The 13,198-nt window shown below is 44.2% G+C and overlaps 1 protein-coding gene across 1 annotated transcript in view; it reads left to right on the top strand.

The window, feature by feature from the left end:
- SLC35A5 (solute carrier family 35 member A5) overlaps positions 1-13,198 on the top strand; it is a 41,909-nt gene that overhangs the window by 7,682 nt on the left and 21,029 nt on the right. The window lies entirely within an intron of this gene.

Genomic DNA, 13,198 nt, shown 5'->3' with positions numbered 1-13,198 from the left:
AGCTGCGGCCCCGAAGATCGGGGCCGCGCTCCGCAAATGCGGATGCGGACAGCACACTGTGTGCTGTCCGCATCCATTCCGTCCCCATAGAAAATTAATGGGTCCGCACCCGTTCCGCAAAATTGCGGACCCATTTGCGGACGTGTGAATGGAGCCTAACTGTTTTGCCCAAGCTCTGCTCAGGTTTTGAGAAGAGGCACTAACAGTTCAGCTTGAGCAGAGATTGGGCAGCAGGGGGAGAGGGGAGGCCTGCTTTAACCCCTCTTATCTCAGCTAGAGATACAGTCCTAATCAAAAGTTTAAGACCACTTGAAAAATGGCAAAAAATCATGTTTTGCATGGCTGGATCTTAACAAGGTTCCAAGTAGAGCTTCAACATGCAACAAGAAGAAATGGGAGTGAGACAAAACTTTTTTTGAGCATTCAATTTAATGAAAACAACGAATAAACTGAAACAAGCTGTTTTTCAGCTGATCAAAAGTTTAGGACCACACCTCCAAAAAAAAAACTAAACCCCCCCCAAAACAGAAATCCAACTTCCAAACATGAACTCAGTAATGAGTAGCTCCGCCGTTATGATCACTTCAAAAATTCGTTTCGGCATGCTTGCTGCAAGCGTTTCCATGAGGTGAGTGGGAACATTTCTCCAAGTGGTGAAGACGGCCGCACGAAGGCCATCTACTGTCTGGAACTGTTGTCCATTTTAGTAAACTTCCCTTGCCATCCATCCCCCAAAGGTTCTCAATTGGATTTAGATCAGGGGAACACGCAGGATGGGCCAAAAGAGTGATGTTATTCTCCTGGAAGAAGTCCCTTGTCCTGCGGGCATTGTGTACTGTAGCGTTGTCCTGTTGAAAAACCCAGTCATTACCACACAGACGAGGGCCCTCAGTCATGAGGAATGCTCTCTGCAACATCTGGACATAGCCAGCTGCCGTTTGTCGCCCCTGCACTCGCCTGATGAAGACAATATAGGTTAGTTCCTTTGACAGTACTATGTATAGTTGTAATGGACGTGAATGCTGATGCGTTCTTTGTGCATGATTTTGTGGCTCTGGAGTCGTCGTTTCCTTAGTAACTTTTCTCTGCTAACCTCAATAGCCATGCTTTATTGTGCCGTCAGACAATGCGCATGCTAGGAATATGTTCACATTAACAACATGGGATTTTTTTATATATTTTTTTGCTCTAATTGGCAGCCTCTTTGCAGGTAAAGATAAAAAAAATTTTTTTTATAATATATATTATTTTTTTTTGTGAAAGATCCTTAACCACCTCAGCCCCTATAGCTAAGGCCTCTTTCACACTTGCGTTGTTGGGATCCGGCGTGCACTTCCGTTGCCGGAGGTGCCCGCCGGATCCGGAAAAACGCAAGTGTACTGAAAGCATTTGAAGACTGAACCGTCTTCCAAATGCGTTCAGTGTTACTATGGCAGCCAGGACGCTATTAAAGTCCTGGTTGCCATAGTAGGAGCGGGGGAGCGGTATACTTACAGTCCGCGCGGCTCCCGGGGCGCTCCAGAATGACGTCAGAGCGCCCCATGCGCATGGATGACGTGACCCATGTGATCACGTCATCCATGCGCTTGGGGCGCCCTGACGTCACTCTGGAGCGCCCCAGGAGCCGCACGGACGGTAAGTATGCTGCTCCCCCGCTCCCCGCTACACTTTACCATGGCTGCCAGGACTTTAGCGTCCCGGCAGCCATGGTAACCATTCAGAAAAAGCTAAATGTCGGCTCCGGCAATGCGCCGAAATGACGTTTAGCTTAAGGCCGGATCCGGATCAATGCCTTCCAATGGGCATTAATTCCGGATCTGGCCTTGCGGCAAGTGTTCCGGATTTTTGGCCGGAGCAAAAAGCGCAGCATACTGCGGTATTTTCTCCGGCCAAAAAACGTTCCGTTCCGGAACTGAAGACATCCTGATGCATCCTGAACGGATTTCTCTCCATTCAGAATGCATTAGGATAATCCTGATCAGGATTCTTCCGGCATAGAGCCCCGACGACGGAACTCTATGCCGGAAGACAAGAACGCAGGTGTGAAAGAGCCCTTAAACACCCTGAAAGACCAGGCCACTTTTTACACTTCTGACCTACACTACTTTCACCGTTTATTGCTCGGTCATGCAACTTACCACCCAAATGAATTTTACCTCCTTTTCTTCTCACTAATAGAGCTTTCATTTGGTGGTATTTCATTGCTGCTGACATTTTTACTTTTTTTGTTATTAATCGAAATTTAATGATTTTTTTGCAAAAAAATGACATTTTTCACTTTCAGTTGTAAAATTTTGCAAAAAAAACCGAGATCCATATATAAATTTTGCTCTAAATTTATTGTTCTACATGTCTTTGATAAAAAAAAAATGTTTGGGTAAAACAAAAATGGTTTGGGTAAAAGTTATAGCGTTTACAAACTATGGTACAAAAATGTGAATTTCCGCTTTTTGAAGCAGCTCTGACTTTCTGAGCACCTGTCATGTTTCCTGAGGTTCTACAATGGCCAGACAGTACAAACACCCCACAAATGACCCCATTTCGGAAAGTAGACACCCTAAGGTATTCGCTGATGGGCATAGTGAGTTCATAGAACTTTTTATTTTTTGTCACAAGTTAGCGGAAAATGATGATTTTTTTTCTTTTTTTTTTTTTCTTACAAAGTCTCATGTTCCACTAACTTGTGACAAAAAATAAAAAGTTCTATGAACTCACTATGCCCATCAGCGAATACCTTTGGGTGTCTTCTTTCCAAAATGGGGTCACTTGTGGGGTAGTTATACTGCCCTGGCATTCTAGGGGCCCAAATGTGTGGTAAGGAGTTTGAAATCAAATTCTGTAAAAAAATGGCCAGTGAAATCCGAAAGGTGCTCTTTGGAATGTGGGTCCCTTTGCCCACCTAGGCTGCAAAAAAGTGTCACACATGTGGTATCTCCGTATTCAGGAGAAGTTGGGGAATGTGTTTTGGGGTGTCATTTTACATATACCCATGCTGGGTGAGATAAATATCTTGGTCAAATGCCAACTTTGTATAAAAAAATGGGAAAAGTTGTCTTTTGCCAAGATATTTCTCTCACCCAGCTTGGGTTTATGTAAAATGAGCACCTTTCGGATTTCACCGGTCATTTTTTACAGAATTTGATTTCAAACTCCTTACCACACATTTGGGCCCCTAGAATGCCAGGGCAGTATAACTACCCCACAAGTGACCCCATTTTGGAAAGAAGACACCCCAAGGTATTCGCTGATGGGCATAGTGAGTTCATGGAAGTTTTTATTTTTTGTCACAAGTTAGTGGAATATGAGACTTTGTAAGGAAAAAAAAAATCATCATTTTCCACTAACTTGTGACAAAAAATAAAAAATTCTAGGAACTCGCCATGCCCCTCACGGAATACCTTGGGGTGTCTTCTTTCCAAAATGGGGTCACTTGTGGGGTAGTTATACTGCCCTGGCATTCTAGGGGCCCAAATGTGTGGTAAGTAGGTAAATGACCAGTGAAATCCGAAAGGTGCTCTTTGGAATGTGGGCCCCTTTGCCCACCTAGGCTGCAAAAAAGTGTCACACATGTGGTATCTCCGTATTCAGGAGAAGTTGGGGAATGTGTTTTGGGGTGTCATTTTACATATACCCATGCTGGGTGAGAGAAATATCTTGGCAAAAGACAACTTTTCCCATTTTTTTTATACAAAGTTGGCATTTGACCAAGATATTTATCTCACCCAGCATGGGTATATGTAAAATGACACCCCAAAACACATTCCCCAACTTCTCCTGAATACGGAGATACCACATGTGTGACACTTTTTTGCAGCCTAGGTGGGCAAAGGTGCCCAAATTCCTTTTTAGGAGGGCATTTTTAGACATTTGGATACCATACTTCTTCTCACGCTTTGGGGCCCCTAAAATGCCAGGGCAGTATAAATACCCCACATGTGACCCCATTTTGGAAAGAAGACACCCCAAGGTATTCAATGAGGGGCATGGCGAGTTCATAGAAAAAAAAATAATTTGGCACAAGTTAGCGGAAATAGATTTTTTTTATATTTTTTTTTTCTCACAAAGTCTCCCTTTCCGCTAACTTGGGACAAAAATTTCAATCTTTCATGGACTCAATATGCCCCTCAGCGAATACCTTGGGGTGTCTTCTTTCCAAAATGGTGTTATTTGAGGGGTGTTTGTACTGCCCGGGCATTTGAGGGTCTCCGCAATCATTACATGTATGCCCAGCATTAGGAGTTTCTGCTATTCTCCTTATATTGAGCATACGGGTAATGAGATTTTTTTTTTCCGTTCAACCTCTGGGCTGAAAGAAAAAAATGAACGGCACAGATTTCTTCATTCGCATCGATCAATGTGGATGAAAAAATCTCTGCCAAAAAAAGAAAAAGGAGGGGAAAGGCGTCTGCCAGGACATAGGAGCTCCGCCCAACATCCATACCCACTTAGCTCGTATGCCCTGGCAAACCCGATTTCTCCATTCACATCAATCGATGTGGATGAATAAATCATTGCCGGGATTTTTTTTTTTTTATATATACAAAGTGTTCGCCAAAGTATATGAACACCGCCACCTCCTCAGCTCATATGCCTCGGCAAACGTATCTTTTACTGCAGAAGAGAAATCTCGTCTTGCAGCGCCGCATACACCGACTTGCGTGTAATCTGACAGCAGCGCAATGCTTCTGTCAGAATGCACATCAGTGCTGCAGCTAGTCGATCGGTTGGTCCACCTGGAAGGTAAAAAAAACAAAACAAAAAAGAAGAAACCAGGCCGCAACGCAATAAATTTATTAACTTTTGAACAGAACATATTAACTTTTTTTTAAACTGAACGTTAACTTTTTTACTTACCGGTAATTTTTTTTTTTGTTTAGTTTTTTTTACCTTTTATAGAACAAACCTCTCCTTCCCCATGGGACAATGTGCAAAGCGCAAATCGCCCAAAGATGTGGCGAAGTACGTTATGCACTTTATCCCAGGTGAAAGGAGAGGTTTTCAGCAGCTGTGAGTAAAAGGGCCCTAATAGCCCTGTGTGCCTGTCCTGTGAGATGCAATCCCTATGCTAGGTGTACCTGTGTGTGATACTTCCGGAAACACTCTCCTAAGCATAGGGCAGGGTGGTCAGGACAGAAATAGCGGGTGTCACGCCTTATTCCACTCCTGCTACAGACACAACATTTTTTTCGGGGTGGCGGTTGGGTTGAGGTACCAGCAACGACACTGGGGAAATGTCGCTCGTGTAGACGGCTAACTACACTGGTGGATGGGGCCACGGAACCTTCTGGATACAGGAGGTTCTCGATGATCTCTTCCTGGAATTTGAGGAAGGATCGTGTTCTCCCAGCCTTACTGTAGAGAACAAAACTATTATACAGAGCCAATTGAATTAAATATACAGACACCTTCTTATACCAGCGTCTGGTGCGTCGGGAAACTAAATAGGGAGCCAACATCTGGTCATTGAAGTCCACCCCTCCCATGAGCGCATTATAGTCGTGGACTGAGAGGGGCTTTTCAATGACACGGGTTGCCCTTTCAATTTGGATTGTCGTGTCTGCGTGAATGGAGGAGAGCATGTAAACGTCACGCTTGTCTCTCCATTTCACTGCGAGCAGTTCTTCGTTACACAAGGCAGCCCTCTCCCCCCTTGCAAGACGGGTGGTAACGAGCCGTTGGGGGAAGCCCACGCGACTAGTTCGCGCGGTGCCACAGGCGCAAATCCGTTCTAGAAACAAATGCCTAAAGAGGGCCACACTTGTGTAAAAATTGTCCACATAAAGATGGTACCCCTTGCCGAATAAGGGTGACACCAAGTCCCAAACTGTCTTCCCACTGCTCCCCAGGTAGTCAGGGCAACCGACCGGCTCCAGGGTCTGATCTTTTCCCTCATAGATCCGAAATTTGTGGGTATAGCCTGTGGCCCTTTCACAGAGCTTATACAATTTGACCCAATACCGGGCACGCTTGCTTGGGATGTATTGTTTGAAGCCAAGGCGCCCGGTAAAATGTATTAGGGACTCGTCTACGCAGATGTTTTGCTCGGGGGTATACAAATCTGCAAATTTCTGGTTGAAATGGTCTATGAGGGGCCGAATTTTGTGGAGCCGGTCAAAAGCTGGGTGGCCTCTGGGACGGGAGGTGGTGTTGTCGCTAAAATGCAGAAAACGCAGGATGGTCTCAAATCGTGTCCTGGACATAGCAGCAGAGAACATGGGCATGTGATGAATTGGGTTTGTGGACCAATATGACCGCAATTCATGCTTTTTAGTTAGACCCATGTTGAGGAGAAGGCCCAGAAAATTTTTAAGTTCGGAAACTTGGACTGGTTTCCACCGGAAAGGCTTGGCATAATAGCTTCCCGGGTTTGCGGTTATAAATTGTGTGGCATACCGGTTTGTCTCTGCCACGACTAAGTCCAAGAGCTCCGCAGTCAAGAACAGCTCAAAAAATTCCAGGGCCGAACCGATCTGAGCTGTCTCAACCCGAACTCCAGACTGGGCGGTGAAAGGGGTAACTAATGGTGCGGCTGAAGTTGGTGACTGCCAATCAGGGTTTGCCAGCACCTCAGGGACTCTAGGGGCTCTACGGGCCTGTCTGTGCGGTGGCTGCGACGGAGTAACTACTGCACGTGCCACCGTACCAGCTTCAACTGCCCTTCTGGTGCTCGCTACTTCACCATGTTGTACGGCAGTGCTGGTACTAGGTCCAGGGAGGGCTGCGCTGCTGGTGTATGCCTCACCACGTGATCCGGCAGCGACAGCCCCACTCTGCTGCTCTTGAAGCGGATCCTGCGCAACCTGTGGTCTAGCGACACGGGGCCTGGTACGCCTGGTTCTATCAGGGACCTCCACCTCCTCGTCCGAACTTTGGGTCAGAGAGCCACTGCTTTCTACAGGTTCATATTCTGACCCGCTAGATTTGTCAGATGAGGGTTCCCATTCCTCATCCGACTGGGTCAGAATCCTGTAGGCCTCTTCAGAAGAATACCCCCTGTTTGACATTTGGACTACTAAATTTAGGGGTATTCCCTGAGACTACCCAAGAAAAAAAGCAAGCCTGTCTTACAAAGGGGAGGCTAGCGAAGTACCGGAGGCCGCTGCGGTTGATAAAAAATATCAAAACTGATTTTTTTATCGCCGCAGTGCGTGTAAAGTGAATGTGCAGTGATCAAAAAAAAATAATTTTTTGTCACTGTGGTGGGGCGGGCGTGGGTGAACGCACGTGTGGGCGACCGATCAGGCCTGATCGGGCAAACACTGCGTTTTGGGTGGAGGGCGAGCTAAGGTGACACTAATACAATTATAGATCTGACCGTGATCAGTTTTGATCACTTACAGATACTATAAAAGTACAAATGCTGATTAGCGATACTCTAATCAGCGAATCAGTGACTGCGGTGCGGTGCGGTGCGGTGGGCTGGGCGCTAACTGATCCCTAAACTACCTAACCAAGGGGCCTAAACTAATCCTAAAACCTAACAGCCAATACTAGTGAAAAAAAAAAGTGACAGTTTACACTGATCACTTTTTTCCCTTTCACTAAGTGATTGACAGGGGGCGATCAAGGGGTTAATTTGGATGATGGGGGTGATGGAAGGTGATCTGGGGCTAAGGACAGTGTTTGGTGGGTACTCACAGTGAAGTCTGCTCCTCTGCTGGATCCAACCGACGAAAAGGACCAGCAGAGAAGCAGAGAAGCCATATAACAGATCATATTTACTAATATGATCTGTTATCTGGCTTGTGATTCGATTTTTTAAAAATCAGCAACCTGCCAGCGACGATCATTGGCTGGCAGGTTGCTGATGCAATTCTCCTCGAACTTTTGCCGGCCCGCGATGCGCATGCGTCTCGCCGGCGCGTCCAGGCGGAATGAATCAACCACCTCCAGGACGCGTCGCTGCGTTCGGCGGTCCGGAGGTGGTTAAAGGGGTTATGCCATGACTGATGTAAAAAAATGAAAATCATACATGATATATTACATGACAATCTAATCTATTTGTAACAAACCTAGAACCAGCCCTGAACCTCACATGGGTCCAGAGATCTCCACATTCACTGCTCCAATTGTTCTGCTAGATTCTCTTCTGCCTGAAAGGCCAGGGGGCATGTCCTTTCTGCTGCAGCTCTCTCCCTGTAACTGCCACAGCTTCTAACAGAACATATGGCTGGTGGCCGTTGAAGATTTAACCCCTTCCCGATCAGTGTCGTACTAGAATGGCACTCGCCTGGTCACCACGGGGTGTCTGCTGTTTTGGAAATGTCGGTCGCGGACATTTTACATTTTAGATACAGTGGTCAGTCCTGACCATTTCATCTGAGCGTGTAAAATACCGTAAGCGCGCTCTTCTGGTGATGCTCCTGCTCCCCTATGCGGTGATCGGAGGAGCTGGAGTTTATGTGCAGCTGCTGCACAGTGTTTCCTATGGAGCCCTTGCCTGTAATAGGGCTCCATAGGAAACTAATGCATTGGGGTCTATGATTGCTTGTTATAGTTTCCTATGGGAACTATAACAAAAAAAAAAAAAAATAAAGAAATAAAGTTTAAAAAAAAAACATACTAATTCAAATCACCCCACTTTCCCCAAAATAAAAATAAAGGAAAAAAAAATAAAAAATACACATCATGGGTATCGCCATGTGCGAAAACGCCCATAGTATAAAAATATCCTCCCTGTACGGCAAACGGCGTAACGGAAAGAGCGTCGCTTCAATTTCTACAAATAAAATTAATTCAAGAGATCAAAAAGTCATACACACTGAATGGTATCAATGAAAAGTTCAGATCGCCCCGCAAAAAATGAGCCCCCCATACAGCTCCGTACACATAATTACTAAAAAGTTATGGGGGTCAAAATATGGCGACAAAAAAATAAAACTGATTCTTTCCTACTTTATTATTTTATCACTTTCAAAACGCAAGAAAAATTATACATATAAAGTATCGCCAGATTCATACTGACTTGTAGAATGAAAATAACTGGTAAGTTTTGTCGCACATTGAACATCGTAAATAAAAAAGAAAACGTAAAACTGTCGGAATTGCTTTTTTTTTCTTCCAATTTCACCCCATTTGGGTAGAAGAGGTTAAAATGAGAACGTGCGACCAGCTCAGTGAGACGAACAAAAACTAAGGACAAGAATAAACCACAGGTGGCACTATAGAAATACATTTTATTGATTAGCTCACTGGCTATACAAAATGTTTAATTACATGCAATTATAAAAGTAGATCCAGGTGCTGGGTTGAAAAATAAAAAGTTAAGAAAGTTGTAAAAAGAACATTTCATTATTAAGAGTTGTGTTTTTTTTTTTCCCTTTTCAGTGGAACTGCATGAAAAATATTTTAGGGGATCTCCTTCCTTCTGGATTTATTGTCTCTGAGAGACCCAGATTATGCCGGCCGGGTGTGTTGCGGATCCGCAACACACCACAGACGTGTGAATGGAGCTTTAGGCTGGGTTCACATGCTGTGGTTTACTTTACTTTACTGAGAAAGTAGTGGATGCATGGAATAGCCTTCCTGCAGAAGTGGTAGCTGCAAATACATATTTTACAAGCAAAAACACACAGCAAAAGTGGTGAAGAAATGGTTAGCAGACAACAACATTAATGTTTAGGAGTGGCCCAGCCAGAGTCCAGACTTGAATCCAATTGAGAATCTGTGGAGGGAGCTAAAGATCAGGGTGATGGCAAGAAGACCCTCCAACCTGAAAGATTTGGAGCTTATAGCTAAAGATGAATGGGCAAAAATACCTGTGGAGACATGCAAAAAGATGGTCTGCAATTATAGGAAGCGTTTGATTGCTGTAATAGCCAATAAAGGCTTTTCTATTGATTATTGAGAAGGGTATGAATAATTTTGGACTGGACACTTTTTGCTCAAATGTAAATAAAAGCTGAGAAATGTTTTTTTCCCCACAATAATGCCTCTTGTACATCGTCTTATTATCTTTTGGGAGACACCTATGTCATTTCCCGTCCAAAAATTACTTACTGGTTGACTAAAAGTAACTTTAAGTCAAAATTTGCCAGGGGTATGAATAATTATGGGCAGCACTGTAAGTATGTAGTGCAGGAAGTCTACTGTGTTATGTGCCGCTTGTGCAGGGGGTGGGAGACTAGGGGCCCACCTTGCTCAGGGGCCCACTGGGGGATTCACATATACCCCTGTGGGCCAATCCAAGCCTGGTCGCATAGCATGATATTGATTTGTGATACTGTGTAACCCTTACAGTTCTGGAATGTATTGGATAACACTGACAGCATTATGTCAGTGTTATCCGATACTATATAACCCTTACAGTTCTGAAATGTATCATAAATCAATATAATGCTATGAGACCCCGTCAGTGCTGGGAGGTCAGGACAGGAGCTTCCACAGACACATGCTGCGGGTTCAATGCTTTGAACTCGCTTGTGTGAAAGCGGCCTATGCCATTTTAACACTATTGGGGAGATTCATCAAAAGTGGTGAAAGGACCCCAAGAACCAATCAAAATGGATCCTATCCTTTCATTTTCCAAAAGAGCTCTGAAAAATGGAAGGTGGAATATGATTGGCCGCTATGGGCAACTAAGCCCGTTTTTCCTTTGCACCAGTTTTGATAAATCGCCACCCTATGTGTTGATGGCAACCTTCTCCTCCATAGGTAATTCTACGCTAATGAATTGCTAATGGTCTAGTTTGCTCGGGCATGGAACCACTGCTGTGTATGACGTCTATTTGTTTTTATAATTTCATAAGTAGATTTTGGTCCAAATTATCTTGACTGTGCTCAAGAGAGGACTCAATGCTGCGTTACTAGTTTTGAGCTGTAGATGGCACTAGACACTTGGAGCTGTGTATGTACAGTATGGATATATAGATATAATTATATAGTTGCTTTGGTTATATAATTCCTTCTTAAAGGGTGGGTTTTCATCACTTGACTACTGGCTTGACAGGACAGACTCACAGAAAGAAGGACTGAACTATCTTTATAGCCCTGAAATGCTTAGCGGGAGCACTTTCAGTTTAATGGTATAAGAGCATCAGCTGCTGTGTCTACCATCCTCCCTGGTCCCCAGGTATTCCCTCAGGTTGTATGCATTCATATGCAGCTCCCACAAGAAGAGTACATTTCTGCGTCAGTCTGTATCAGGGCTTGTAGACAGCAAACTGCCGACTAGTCAGGAAGCTGTATAGTAGACTTTAGGGACTGTAAGGGTACTATGGCGGTATAGTATGATAAGGCGCTGCTGAACTCTTATATTATACTCTTTCAATAAGATCTTTGCGCCACTTTTTCTCGCATTCCTTGGTTTGGCCAATCTATACATAAATCGATACATATGCCATAAACCGTTTCATTCTTGCAGGTTTAACAGTCCGGCAGAAGAGTCGCGTAACTCTTTTTGTAATGATGGTCAAAGGTGTTGCAATGCATCCTACTACAATGTGACGGTCACAAAAAAAAATAATCTGCAGCACCATTGACTATTATTACGGAAAAAGTTGAGTAATTTTTCTGTGAAATGAAGTTGCTCAACACGTGTTGCCGGACCTAACTGATTTGGTACAGTACCCAGCTGTGAAGATGAAGGCCCTTGTTGCCCGGCTATCGGCGATGTATACACTGCAACCTGGAATCCTCAATCCCCATAGGATGCAAGATTGCAGCGTTCATGTGACCGCTCCTTCACAGAACGGTAACCGCATGTGCCCATACAGACTTGCTGGTGTTTGTGGACGCCTCCAGTCACTGTTCAGCGCCCTCACAGCAGGGTACAGTGTTATATTGGCAGTGCTTGCTGTTTAATACGTTCTAGTTTGTCCTTTTTACAAATTTATGTACAGATTGTCCACCAGCTTTACACCTTATCATTGTCTGTCCGTAATTTCCTGACTTGGCTTATGATGTAGTATTTTTCATGTTTTCCGCTGTCCTATATATTCCCTAGCACAGCGTGGAAGGTCCTGAACAGGGGAACTCCTCTATTAACTCAGAACACTCTAAGGGGGGTATTTTGATAAAGCAAGCAACCCCCCTCCAACAGATTTGTGCCCTCTCACACACATGTATGTGAGGTATGTGGAGCGGACTCAGGAGCTGAGCCTGCTCCAGATGCAGTCGGTCCAGTCCCAGCTGTTTAATCCCTTTAGTTAATGCTGTAGTTTGCTTAGTGTCTTGGGTTCACTATGCTATCTGCAGACACTGTTTGGCCTTGGGATTTACTTTTCATAAGTTATATTGGCTCATTTTGTCTAGGGAGCAATCATTGGGAGAAATAAAATGGCCACCATCCTATTAGTACACACAGAACCTGTCCTAATTACACAGGAGAACAAGTTACTTTACAACACTGAGGTAAAGAGCTGCCTTGTCCTCCTCTCTGCTATTCTTGTCAGGGGTTATGATCCTGAATACAGTTTAATGAGGAGACATGAAGTACAGAGAGGATGGGCAGGACAGAATGTGGGACTGTGGCAATGGAGACTACATACAAGTGCTGCTGCTCATTACCCACATCCCCACCTCCTCTCTGTACCTGTATTCAGCATAATAATCCCTGACAAGCAGAGAGGAGGCTGAGGCAGCTCTTTAGCTCAGAGTTGTGAAGTAACTTGTCCTCCTGTGTGATTAGGACAGGTTTTGTGTGTACTAATAGGACGGCGGCCATTTTATTTCTCCTAATGATTGCTCCCTAGACAAAACGAGCCATTATAATTAATGAAAGGTATTTAGGAACATATCTATAATAAAGTAATATTTAAATATTTTCTTTTTCTTTAAAGGGCTGTCTCACTTCAGAAAATAGCATTTATCATGTAGAGAAAGTTAATACAAGGCACTTAATAATGTATTGTTATCCATATTTCTTCCATTTCTAACTTGACTAATTTTTTCATTACATTATACACTGCTTGTATCCAGGGGTTGTGGCCACCCCTGCAGCGCAGATACGAGGTGCCAGGAAAAGAGCTGCTGCGCATGCGTGCCTGTGCACTTTTTCCTGTAGTGTGCAAGAATGGTCACCACTGCTGGATTACAGGGTTGTCGTGACCCCTTGGAAACAAGAATTGTATAATGCGATTTGCAAAAAGGAGGCAAATGAGGCAATATGGACAATCACAATACATTAGTAAGTGCCTTGTAATAACTTTCTCTACGTGATAAATGCCATTTGCTGAAGTGAGACAATCCCTTTAATGGT

Source organism: Bufo bufo, chromosome 3, assembly GCF_905171765.1.
Source record: "Bufo bufo chromosome 3, aBufBuf1.1, whole genome shotgun sequence".
Lineage (NCBI taxonomy): Eukaryota > Metazoa > Chordata > Amphibia > Anura > Bufonidae > Bufo > Bufo bufo.
The sequence above is the reverse complement of the archived record's forward strand: the minus strand, read 5'-3'. Positions and strand labels throughout refer to the sequence as shown.